This window comes from Hippoglossus stenolepis, chromosome 22 (genome assembly GCF_022539355.2).
Source record: "Hippoglossus stenolepis isolate QCI-W04-F060 chromosome 22, HSTE1.2, whole genome shotgun sequence".
NCBI classification, from domain to species: domain Eukaryota; kingdom Metazoa; phylum Chordata; class Actinopteri; order Pleuronectiformes; family Pleuronectidae; genus Hippoglossus; species Hippoglossus stenolepis.
In genome coordinates, this window is record NC_061504.1 from 8575942 (window position 1) to 8590191 (window position 14250).

Below are 14250 nucleotides of genomic sequence, written 5' to 3' on the forward strand. Positions count from 1 at the left end.
CAAGGTTTTCCACCCCTGTCAGTTTGTGTGTTGGTTTGTTCTTAAGCAAGATTACGCAGAAACAACTCAACAGATTACCAGGAAACTTGGTGGAAGGATGCACTGTGAGATATCCAACATTTTTCTTGATTTCTCAGAGAGCAATTCATGGGACTGATATTTATGAGTAAATTCAAGTGAATTTAATTGTGGTTTAATTAAGTTCTGGTTACCTAAAAAATTTAAACAATTTTGAAAAATGTCCTATCTCACAATCTAAAGGAAAATAATAATCCTGCTGACAACATTGGGTGAAAACACAAACCTCCACACTGTAGTTAGTTTTAAATATCTAACTTTTCCTCTATCTGAGACGAGATAACAAAAAAATCCTTCGGCTCTGCAAAGGCTGCAGAAAGCAAACAACGATCAAGCTGCTACAGGCACTTTTATACGTTTGAATTATCAGCCTATTAAAATTACAAACTTCCACATTGGTCAGCCAGTGTAGCTGGAGGCAGCCACATAGCAATGAAAAGTGAAATGTCAACGTGCATTTACAGTCCTGCTGCTAGCACTGTGCTAAATGCCACTGGTTGCTTTTAAGAGGCCTTTACAGCCAAATATTGGAGAAACAACAGGGTGACCTATGGATCTTAAAAAAAAAGAGCGGATTTCTGACCTGACAGAATGTAAATGCATTGGCCCCTCAGACCTCGTATTAATTAAAGCAACCAGTTTTTCGTGGCGGATGTATATTGTTACGCGCCCCGTCCCTCGGAGCTGACGTTAGCGCCGATGACAGGTGAATTTTTCATATATCATCAGTGAGCCAGTGCATCGCAATTCCGAACATGCATTGCCGTGTATTTCCTGAAAAGTAGAGACGGAATGTCACAGCAGATTTGCCACGGCTCGTCAAAGCGGAACCAGTCAAAAGCCATTTGTGTGTGTGTGTTTCTGCTCTGTCTGTCTTCTTCCTGTCTCCATTTCCACTCCAATAACCATCACTCCCAACGTGCGCCGCTAAAAGTGATGCTCTTTTTCCTTCCAGGCGATGCGCGGCACACTTAAGAGCGGCACGGAAACGCATCTATAATCGCGACGATGCCATTTACATACAGGCAAAGTGCCCCACTAAAACACAGCTGCGATTAGTCACTTCCACTTTGAACTCGCATGTGGGATGGGAATTGCTTTCACATTTACATACTTCCTCCGATTCACAATTTGCATGACATCAGTGAAACTACACATTTAAAAAAGAGGGAGCCCATTGATTCAGATGGCCATGCAAATCAGAGGCTTCTCAGGGTAAGTAAGCCAACATATTGATAAATTCACGACTGGGAGTCCCAGCGTAGGACAGAATGAAAAATCAAACTGGATTGAATGTAGGATAATGTGAGTCCGCAGAGGGCTTTACCGCTAATTGGAAGACCCGTTCTCAAACAGATGATTGGTTTCCTGGGCTAATGATTGATTGCTGCCTCCCGCCTTTGTCTCACTGCTGTTTCCTCTATGAAGTGTGCATGGAGCCTGTCCCACAGTCGGATCAATGCAGGGACTAATGAGTTATTCACATGCATGTGCTTACTTTAATGATGGATTGGGGAGAAACATGGAGAGGCACTCAGCTAACAGGGGAACACTCTGCAGGAACACTCTTTTCTCAGTCTCTTCAACAAAGCATCGTCATGGCACACATGCGCTGTCGTCCTCATCAGATTCATTAGCGCAGTGGAGACCGTCCATATCGATGGCAGCCAGCATCAATCATCACTCAACATTAAAGTCCCGGTGTGAAATGGAAGAGGAGCCACCTACACTTATAGTCCATCTGTGTAAGTACCGCTTTATTACTTGTTTACATAATGTGTCACTAAGCTCCATCCATTGAGTACGGTGGCTGAGATGTGTCACACAATCGCATTCATGGAAAACACAAACACAGGAGCCACAACAAAAAAAGGCCTAACCTTCACAGCACAATGGAACTGAGCTACAATGAATGTTGACAATGAAACAGGCAGGGTTACTGTGGTCAAGCCATTTGCCGCTGAAAATGTAATGCTTGTCTATTGAAGGTGTTACGGTACAGGTGTATTGGGGTTTACCAAGCACCTGTACTCTAACACCTCGAGTATGCAAGCATCAAACTTTAAACGACGGCTGGCTTGATTGGCTCACTTGACCACAGTAACAAAGGGGCCCGGTCACACAAACCTTTGCCTCCCGTTCACTTCCAATTAACACAAGTGAGGATACGAATAAAACATTTGCTTCCTGTCAGGAGGTAAATCTCAGCATGGTTTCACTTGGAGTTCAACCTTGGTGAACCTGCGATACTGGTAGGTGTGACCGTCCCCTAACTTTGCTTGTGTCAATATCAACATCCCTTGTCAATCACTTCAATTGCGATTATGTTTCCGTTGTGTAGCTTGTTGTGTTGTGACTTTTATAGTTGGGTTATCACTTTTGCATTCATCTTGTGGCTTTGCACTCATGTTGTGGCTTTTGCATTTATGTTGTGTTGTTTGCATTTGTGTTGTGGTGTTTGCATTTGTGTTGTGGCGTTTGCAGTCCTGTTGTGGCGGTTGAAATCATGTTGTGGCTTTTGCAGTTGTGTTGTGGCTTTTGCATTTATAATGTAGCGGTTGCATTCATGTTGTGGCTTTTGAATTCATGTTGGGGCTTTTGCAGTTGTGTTGTGGCATTTTTAGTCGTGTTGTCCCCTCTGCATTTGTCGTTTCCCATTAATGCGCTTGTGTGAGACGTCTCGGCCACTGTAACAGAGAGACCTGCTGCAGACTTCCATCTCCATTAGGATGACGGCCGGTTTCAGGAAGAGTTAGGTAATAGTTGCTCAATGGAGCCTTGAGGTAAAGTACGCCTGTCTCTGGGATGTTTTTGTTTTAAATAATGGATTGTCTATAAAACTGGTATTTGCAACAGCATGCATTAATGCTAATTTCACTGGTAATTATGCACTGGTCAAATTGATGGAGCATCTTCGCTGTCACAATTTTTCACATAAGAAAAGGAGCATGCATGTGAGAGGAGGGAATGCAAAATGATGAGGACCGTATAACATCACTGAGTTTATGTTTAATCTAACAAATAGAGGAGGTTGTGTTATTATTTTTAAATGCTGTGTAGCAGTCATTTGGCAACATCCTTTGTGTAAAGATACAGAAACGTACAGGGAAAACAAATTCTGTGTCTCATTAAAATCACCTTTTTTCTTTACTTGCTATTTTTTCCACCACTTCTGAGACTTTTGTGTTTTTGCAGCGATTACAAGGACATAAAGTGCAGCTTTTCTGAGGGAAGAAAAACACAAATAAAGCAATTTGGTCGCAATAACGCTAAACATCAACAACAAAACCGCAGAGCAGCATGCCAGAGGGAAAAAATGCACCAGAAACACAACAGTACCAGCTTTGCTTTTAGATTGCTGGCACACTGTGTGTCTGTCAACCTAGTTAGTGATGTGTCAACACAGCCTGGACGTAATGAAAACAGTTATGAGGAGAGAAATTTAGTAATCGTATTAGAGCATGTAGAACGTGTTGGTTCATATTCCTCAAATATGGATTTAGTAAATCCAGGCAAAATGTTCCTGTAAATTCTCACACATTCTGCTTCGTCATTTGTTAACAGTGGGCTCTTATGTTTACATGAAAGCAACAGTAAAATGATCAACAGTCATAATTAGCACATTATCTGATTGCACCTATAGGATGTGCTGGTATGACAACATGGGTACACTGTAAGCCTGGGAGAAACTGATTGCTTCAAAAGTTTAAGTAGTGAGTGATGAAAACTAAGTTAATTTACTTTGTTACTGTACTGAAGTACATTTTTCATGGATCTGTAACTTAAGTAATTTACTTTAAGTAGATATATTTTGGGGTACTTTTACTCCACTGCATACATAAGCAAATAACTGTACTTCAAGAGAACAAGAGAAGTATTGGACCATTGATCCAATCAGAGTGGGGAGGTAATATCAAACCCCGCCTCCTGCAGCAGCATCACTGGTAAAGAAACACATGAAATAGATTCAGCAGATTTCACTCAGCTAATAATTAACATGACAATACAATAACAAGTGTTTTAATTAGAATCATCTGCAGCATTCTTTATTAATATGATACAATCTGTATTATTCTTGTATTCAACAGAATATACAGTAGGCACAGTTATTTATGTAGTAGAGCTTTACATTAGGGAATAGGCTAAGGTCCGAAGTACATTTAAAAGCAAGATATATTTTTTTTGAGTACATTTTTGAAATGTGAAATGTTTGAGTACTTCCTAGACCACTGACTGTTTTCATTGCAGCAGTACAGGACATTAAATCATTGTAACTATGAAATTAAATCTCCTCATGAAGCATATTTCAGCTATTTTTAAATCCGGAGTAGATGAAAGTGTGAATTAAGGACATGACTTAAAATGTGAGCACATTCAATAAATTTTAGGGTTGCATCATTAAACTTGATGTCTTAATATGGCGTTTTGAAGGGCATCTTTAAGGTGAAAATAGCTAACTTTACCTTTCCTTTTCTTATTTGAATACTTTATATGTGGTATTTTTTGTCAGCATCAGACCTCTACACTTCAGAGAATGTGTGTACGAGAGGAAACCAGCAGCAGCACATTGGGGGGGGGGGGCTATGTCCTAAATAAAACGACTCAGTTTGTCTGTCATCCTAACGGGTGGCCTTGTTCTTTGATCTAATGATGTTGGATGGGGAGAGGGATGGATTTCATTGGATGGGGGTCGAGGCTCATGGGGGCCATTCGGTGGAGGAACACCTGCGGCGGCTCTGGCAATGTTGCAAATTACTGCTGATACCTGTGCCTGCTGATTGCACCGCAAGCACACGATGCTCCTCAGTTTTTTTCCGCGTTAATACAAATCAAGTTAGAGGAAGGAAAAGCTGTCTTCGTATGCGTCCCCCTGCTGTCTGTCAGAGTTGTTTACGACAATATTTTAAACTTGCTCCCGAAACAAACACACAAATGGCTGCATTGTACCATCAATCATCCGCCCAGCCCCCCCCACTCTGTATGAGTGGATGGCAGCTCTGTGTGGTTCCATACATGGCGGAGCAGCATGTGGCTCACAGTAAGGTTACACAAAACACCCGTATTCCTTCAGTTCATTACACACTTCCCTGGAAACTAGAATAACAAAAAACCAAGGCCCTGTGTTTGATCTTCATTATCTCTTTTTTTCCCCCTCTCCCTCCTTCCTCTGTGTTGATATTTGTGCTTTTTTCCTCTCATCTCCAGATAAGACAAATCCACCCGTTTAGATTGGATCACGGCAAAAAACTGAATGACCGTTTCATATTGATGATAATTGTGTTTTACATAAATTATCCATCAAGATTATTTGCAATTAAAATGAAGAGAGCGGGGAAGTTAACAGTCTGGCAATCTGCTCTCCTCCATAATGTACGCATCCAGAACGAGGTTTCTACTGACTGAAAGCTGTTCGCCTATGAAATAAAAGAATCGGAGTGACCTATTAAATTATATTATGTTAATGCTGGAATTGGTAACAGACTGTGGAATACCACCACATTCATTATTCTCCCAATAACAAATTATTCTCTCTGGAGGCCGTGTTTTTCTCTCACCAGGGAAAGAAAAGCTGCCACATCATTTTGTGAGGGCGTACTACTGGAATATGTTTAGATCAGTCAAGAAGAAAAAAGGTGTCATGGAAAAGTCTGTGAAAATATATATGTATGAATATGACTACAAGCCCTTTATGTACTCGCTGTGTGACCGGCTGTGTGAAGATGGGTGCCATTTGTGGGCCCTATCTCAATTATGTGAGAAAGAGAGAGCTTTCCTCGGTCCTCTGAAGTGCGTCCAAAAGAACATGTGCGATAACAAGGGCCTGGCTCTCCTCTCTCAGTCCTGCGGGCCATTAGCGGGAAAGGCTCTTTGCTGGGTCTCGACTCCGAGAAGACGACTATTTCTGTCTCGATTGCCTTTCTATTTAGACCTGGAAGACACTTGTTGCCGACTTGTTCCCGTTAGCTGTAAATGGAGGGTGCAGAGATTGAGCAAGTGTCGTTTCGCAACCGTGGAGAAAGATTAGCAAGGTGACAAGGGGTCGCTGAGCCCGATCTAAATCAAAAGGGGAACTGAGGTAATGAGGGGGATACGATTAAAGGAATGGGGCAGAACAGAGAGGTCTTAACCCCACAGCAGTCAGCGAACAGACACTCTGATGTAACTCAACCAAAGTCACATTATTGTGGGATTCACACAGGCAGCCAAATTAATGGCTTATTTCTAAAGGGTAAGATATAACTCCAAAGTTGTCTCTAATGATAAACCTCAGATGTTTTCATAGCTGTTTGTCTTTTAGCAGGATTACTGATTAACCGATTTTAAGAAACTTGGTTGAAGAATGGGATTTAGAACCCAATAACTTATGGAGCAGTTTAGATTAAGGATGTGGATTCAGAATTTTAAAAAAATTGCCTTGTATCTTTCAACAATTTTGTGGATTTCTCAAGAAATAATGCAGATATTTTCATGAAGAAAATTAGGCCTATCCAAAGTGTCAGCAACGTTCTATGAACTAGTGACATTTTGTGTGGATCTGGATAATGATCCCAATTTTAAGAGGAGTGATCATTGTTTAGTTAATGAACAGTAACAAATATTCCTTTCAACTCAATAGGATATTTTGCCTGTGTTTAATGTAAACAGTTTGCTCAAAACACTCTGTGTACATGGTATGTGTGAGCTCAATACATCCAATCAGCCTTGGCAAAGCTGAATATCATTGAAACTTGCTCGAAGGGTAATGGCTAAGGAAGAACTTATTAACTTTAGGAGTGGATTCGATTAAGAAGGTAGACCCACGATTTCTCTTTCACCCTTCGGAACATGGCAAATTATGGCTTTTTTTTTTGACAATTTTGTGAATTTCTCAAGAAATATTGCTGAGATCTTTATGAAAAAAATAGATATATTTGGAAGATTCATATTTATGAGTGTGTGTAATTTTGTGTGGCTTGATTGATTTTGAGTGGAATTTTTTTTGTGTGTATTCTTGTCCTACTTTTAAGGAAAACAATCACACTGAAACATAAATTTGAACCCAAACCACTCCCTCCTTTTACTCATCGCTCATACAACAGCTTGATTTCTTGTCAGCTCCCTCCCCCTGCTCGTGCAGTGTATTTTCATAGTTCAATAGTCCAAATTGGATATTGTTTATGATGCATGATATTGAAAGCAGACTCCGGGGGGAGCTGTGACAGTCTCTTCGACTGACTGAACAAGTTAACAAACAGATCCAAGTGATTTCTGTTGATGCTCGTAGACGTGTATCTCCCCAAGCACAACAAAGGGACATCCATTCTATATTTATGCCACCACTGAAGTGTCAGAAATATTGATGACCCTGGGCAGAAATTAGCCTGCTTGTCAAAATAGAATAGTGCAAATGCAAGGTTTTCCTTTCATCCGGCACAGCGCTCCCAGTCTCTCATCAAGTGACTAGAAATTGTGACTGAACAAGCACAGAGCCCTGACGCACCGGATCATTGTCAGTCTAAATTTAAGCTATGCACATCTGTCACTTTGTGTCACTGATGCACAAAAAGGCTGCAAGGTGAAGGAAGTTACTTGCTTAACTGAAATGAGAAAACTTGCGTTGTGTCGTTGCTATTAGGGAGTTTCAGTCTCAGTCTCGGCGTGTATCTGTGACTGAATGGAAGTGTGGAAATAAGCCAGACTAAATTGACATTTTTAACTGCGGCGCAGGCGACCAAATTGTTCAGGGGATGGCACGGCTTCTTTTGTTTATGTTTTCTTTGTTAACGGAGCTGGAGAACTCTAATCTAAAATCACTTTTTCACAGGCCCAGACTTGTAAGTAACAGATGAAAGCATTGATTCCTGCCCGAGATCGATTCCTTTATTTCCTTGACTCAAAGTTCACCATGAAACTCTTAACTGCAAACAGCCCGGCCAGGCAGGGGAAAACAATCAAAAAATAACAAAAAACATCAGCGGCCAAAAAAGACAATGGCAATTGATCAGGCGTTCGGCGAGAGAGGTGGCATCTCTCCTATCAGATTCATTAGTTTTCCAGCCGCTCTGACATTTCCATTTGCACACTCCAATTGACAAAATAAAATACCCGTCCGGCTCTCATCCCTCAGCTATACGCTGGGTAATCACTCCTCCGCTGCACCATACGCTCTCTCCGCCTCTGTTCCCGCATCCCTCCCTCCTTTAGAGTGCAGCCTCATCATGATGGAGTATGAAACATAAGCACGGCGTACAACTTCCTCCAGAGGAGTCAGAGGAGAATGCATGCCACTGAGCATCCCTTCAATCTGGGGTCACTTGAACCTCAGGGAAGGGCACACTTCAACTTATCATTTTCTTCCCATCACCTCCTTTCTTGTCTCTTTCTCTCTCTGCGTCTTCCCCTCTCCCTCCTCCTGCATACCTAAATAACTCCTACGAAGTGTAGCCATCTCCTACAATCAGCATCAGCATCTCCCTGCCGGGCTATTGACTGGCCACACACTCGCGGGGAGTCTCTCAGCCATCCATTTCGTTTAGACGCAACTTTCTGACTCCTGCACATTAGGGGTCAAACTGAGTCTTTTCAAAAGAGCCTTGGAACAGAGGTAAATTATACAAATTGAGTGGCAGGAGGGAAGGGAGTGTGGCTGAGCCTCGGCGGCTCCGTGAACCCAGACGACCTCGGGTTTCCTTAATGATGTCTTTGCCAAGCCAGACGGAGACACATTGGATGATTATGCTGCAGATCAGGCAGAATTCTCCCATCTCACTTTTTCTCTCCGCACCCCTCCATTGCCCCCTCAACCTTCCCACAATCCATCACCTTTGCTGCTTCGCTCTTTCCCCTCCGTCTCCTCTTATCCATCTTTCTCCATTCCACTATGCATTCACCCTCCTCCTCCTCGTCCCTCCAGCTCACCCCTCTCCATCCATTTATTCCCCCGCTCCCAGACTTTCTCTGAACTCCACCCATTTGAAGCTGTGGCAACACGCTGAGAGACTTTGGTCAAATCTGATGATGCTCCCTTCCAACAGTGGCATTTAATCAATCGAAATCTTATTTTGGGGATGAGCAGAGAGGAAGTTGTTTTTTTCATGAGCTGCTCTATAATAGAATAACACTGCCAGAAGGCCAGGTCCCTCATCACCGGGGACTCCATAGATTGAGGTGATTGAGTTGTTTTAAGATGAATTTTGAATACTGCCTACGCCGCCTGGCAGGCTCTGCTCCGCTAACTCACTTGAAATTTCGGAATAACATATAAAAATGTCAATAAAAAATGTAAATTAGAATGAAAAAGAAAAAAGCTCATGTAGCTTTGAAGCAGGCTTTGTTTGCATCACAGATATTTAGAGATGTGGATAGGAACAGAATGCAATAGTTTATCTTATGTCTTTTGTGTTTGGTATCATTGATTTGTTATTTAATTTTTAAAATCCTGCAATCGAATCAAATTATAGCACAAGTAAAACCCCCCAAATCTTTTAAAAAAAGGATAAAAATGTAAAATATAACTGTTGTGATGACCTTTTCTTCAAGACGACATTTGACAGTGTCTCCGAAAACTGTCACAAATTACTGTTGCACAAATAACAGATCTGACACTGGATTTAAAAGAAAGAAATTATTGGTTAAGTTTACGGTCACAGACTCATCATGGCTTGGATTCAATTTTCTCCTTTGTTACCTCCACCAAGAAGGTTATGTTTTCACCCCCGTCTGTTTGTTTGATTTTCAGCAGGATTACACAAAAACTTCTGAATAGATTTCAAGGAAAGGATGGAGGTGTAAGGGTGGGGACAGACAAAGGGGCAGATTCAGGATAAGGCAGTTTAGACATTTTCACAGATTTCCCAGGGAATAATTCATGAATCTTGATGGGAAAAATCTGGTATATTTAGGTGACTGATATTTATGAGTGTGGGCCATTTGGTGTGGCTTCAGGCTTCAGGCTTTGGCGGAGGTATACGCTCTTCTGAGTAGCATTCTAGTTACTTCTACAATCGTGGTAATGGTTAAAAGAAATGAACGCCATAGGACTGTCCATTGGAACAGAGATCAGTGGTCTGTTGTATCACAATCAAAATTGTGTTAACCCATCCATCCACCCTGTGGATCTTTATCAACACAACGTCATCCAATGCTCCTATTTAACAAAAGTCATAATTCTTACAGCTGCTAGAGGAGTTCACCACTTGAACATAAACAAACATCATTTTGGGGGCATTAGCTCAGGATAAACAGACATTCAGTGACAAATTGCCCAACGATATAACACAATATCGATTTAGCCCACAGTTTATTAAAGCTTTGACATTTGCCATTTTAAATGCAGAGTCGGGCCTCTGGTCTAGAAGATGATTAACAAGATTTAAATATGTCACTGTATATTATAGTATATACATTGAACTTCAGGGTTTTTTTTGGAAAGTAGTGCATATTTAACTTCAGTCGAAAAAGAGGACAGTGATGAACAACCCAGTGTCCAGAATTTTATTTTTCATAGATAGACTCCACTCAGAGGTATAAGAGCTGTAAGACTGCAGGATATGAGCCCTGCATCAGATCCGCCATCTGACAGCAGCCGCAGCCAGAGCCTCCACAACAGATGGGAAGCTGAATACTGGTCAGGTGTCATATACGCACACATGCACAGCTTGCACATACACAAGGGCACACGACACGATACATGAACACCAATTCTGCCTTGGGAAAATGATGCACAGCTACTACCTACTTCTTTTAAATTAACCTTGTAGAATCTGTACAGTATATCAAATGCATTTAAAATGTAAATTGCACAACACCATTGTAAATGACACATTTAATCTGTTTTCCTAGAATATATTTCAAAGCAATATGATAAGGTTAATTGAAACATAATGGTCTTTGTTCAATATTGACAGGCTGCCTTATTATATCAAACTCACAATATTTCCCTCATATTCCCTTTTTTAGTAGCCAAACAACTATACCTGGGACAGAGGACACAAACTGCAGTCCTCAGTATATTAGGGTGTAAAAGGTTACACTCCTGCAGCTGCCCTTGACCAAGGCGCCGACCTCAGAAAAAGAGCAGGTCCTCAGGCACTGCCGCTGCTCCTAAATAGTTAGGATGGGTCAAAAAGCAGAGGACGAATCTCCCCATGGGGATTAATAAAGAACAACTTGACACGCACAGAAGACCTGAGGCGCAATCATGCACGTAAAAACCATTTACAGGAATGTATGTGCTATTATTGGGCGTAAACACACACACACACACAGATTCACACAGAGACCGATGCTAGTTTGACTGATGGTGATGATAATGACATGGCATTTGGCAGGTCACACACACAGATGGTGGACACCTAGTGATTTCGCTGGCTCGCTGCAGCGTGTTAGATTTGGAGCCGAGGCCCGATATCTGAGCCGCGTCCTCGAGAGTTCACAGGGGAAAAAAAGGGGGTGGGGGGGGTGGGGGGGGGACTAGCCCCCACAGATTAATGGAACAGATGCTCTCACCTCCTCCATCACTGGTGGCCAAAAAAACACATGATGGACCAAAAGAGAACTGCAGAGAAAAGTTGGTCTGAGTTTGGACTTGACTGACAGCTGACGTTGACTATACAGCTCTGTGATTGTGTGAGTCAGACAGGGGCCTTTATTTAGATAGCGCTGCTTTGAATTCTGGGTCTCAGTTTAGCAGCGCTCGCTCTCAGCAGGGATCATTCAGACTGGCAGGGACCCACCTAATAAGCACCAGCCCATTATCCTGCTCTCACCTTCCTACTACCGTTTAATGCATCAAAATAAAACAAATAAATATGTGCATGGCATTAGCCCTAAGAGAACTGTGCTCGCTTTCACTGATACGACGCCACAGACGTAGTGTTTAAAGTGTGAGTGTTTGCTCGAGACGCAGCGCGTACAGTAAACAGAGAGAATAGGCTTGGCTATGATTGGAATAGCAATGTCCCTTGTCATATCGATTTTGGCTAAGGTTGCACCAGGACAGGCTCAGGCATATACTTGATGTGTGTGTGGCACTGCAATTTCGTGGCTTGGCCTTTTTCTTGAAATAAAAACATTCCTTCGACAGACATAGCCATAATGTAACACTTAGGGTGTGCACCTACAGACAACAGGCGCTGCTCGGAGACAGTGACAGAGGCACAATGCACCAATACAGTATATATAGTGTATGTCATGCAATAAACACAGTACAGTCTTTTTTGGGCTTGTGACTCATCCAAGACTGAGAATTTACAAACCATCTGCTGTTCTGGGTGTCTGGGTGATAGCTTTCTCTCTCTTTGTTCCTAATCTATCCATCATACAAATACCCAGCCATCCTTCCTTTCATCATCCATCCATCCATGACGATCTAGGAATTCATTCATCCTCCTTCCATCCAGCCGACCAATTATTCTTCCATCCATGTTTCCAACCAATTATCCATCCATCAATCAAGCTTTCAGAAATCCATTCGTCCAAGTATCCATCCATCTATTCAACATATACTCATTCTACTAAGTATCTATCCATCCATCCATCCATCCATGACTATCTAGGAATTCATTCATCCCCCCTTCCATCCATCCTACCAAATATTCGTCCGTCAACCTTTTCAGACATCCATTCATGCAAATATCAATCCATCTATTCGATTTAAATCCATTCCTCCACAATCTTCACACAATGACACCATTTTCAGCCATCCATTCCTGCAAGAATCCATCCATTTATTCAAGGTAGATTAATTCATCCAAGTAACACCTCCATCCATCCATCCATCCATCCATCCATCCACATTCCTGTCCAAGTATCATCCATACATCGAGTATCCAACAAGTATCCATCAAAATATCCGCCCATTAGTCATTCAAGAATGGATCGATCTATCCATCCATCCATGCATGCATCTGATATCTAACCATCCATCCATCCACTCATCTTCCCATGTACACACTAAAGACAGCTCACTGCAGTGAGATAAATAAGCCATAATGACACTTTAAGGAAAATGAAAGAGCCCCATGAGGCAACCAAGAAACAACAGTGCAAATTAACAGTCAATAAAGCCCATTATGCTGCCATTTCATTGCACAGTGATTATGCTGTTAGTTTGCACGGTCGGTGATGAAGAAGACATTACCATTAAATGCCCAGATATACTGTACAACTGCGATTTAACATCCCAATGACCCAAACAGAGGATGTGCAAAAACAGGGAGGCCAAAAATTAGGCTAACTGTTTTAAGATTGAGAATCTAATGAATTCAAAGTGGTTTCTTCTGAAATAGATTTACTGTGTGAGTGAGACAGCAAAAGAGAGCGTGGATGAGAGGGGGGCCTTTAATGGGCTTCTCAGATGACTAACTAAAGATCCCAGGCGCTAGGCTGCTAATTAGTTTGATTCACCATCCATGCTTAAAGCGTTGTGGTTTGTTGTTTTGCTATTATTTTCTATGTTGTGTTGGCTTACAGTCTTTAAGGGTCTGCTAAATGTGACATCTGAAGCCCTATGGAGAGGAAAGCTGGTGAGGGGCCACCTACTATTCACAAGAAAACATTGTTGTTTTCCTTCTCCATGGTGTAAAAAATATTTCAGAAACTGGAGTAACTTGAAATTAACTTAACTGTAAGAGAGAAGAAAAAGTTAACTGAGATAAAGGGAGTAAACACAGTGCAGTGATTGCCAGCAGAATTGTCGGAGGAGCAGGAAGCTGCAGAACAATCTCCTCATAAAAGGATTTCAGAAGCAGAGACACATTGTCCTCAAGGCTCAGTGTGATAGCGGTGGTCAAACTGCAACAAAAAAATTATTGAACGAGGAAAGAGTGTGAGGAGGTGGCGGAGGTGGCCATGTACAAAGGCGGCAAAGAGAGACACAAAATATTAAAACTATCATTTCCCTGAAAAAGCTGGAAAATTAGGTTCCGCTATGTGAACTGGTTCAATAGATTTCACCACCTTTTGTCTAAAAGCTGCCTGAAAGAAATCAATGGAGTTCGGGCTCTAGGAGACCGGCAGTGGTTAAAAAGTCTGGTAATCAATAATGTAATAACTTTCTCGGGGGTGTGTAACCACAATGAATGCAGAGCACTCAAAGCCCTGCCTTTACAGCTGTTTGGCATGCAGCATTGTGGCTGTTGTACAAGGTGTCTGAAAACAACAGATTTGGAAGATAAACACAAAACAATAATC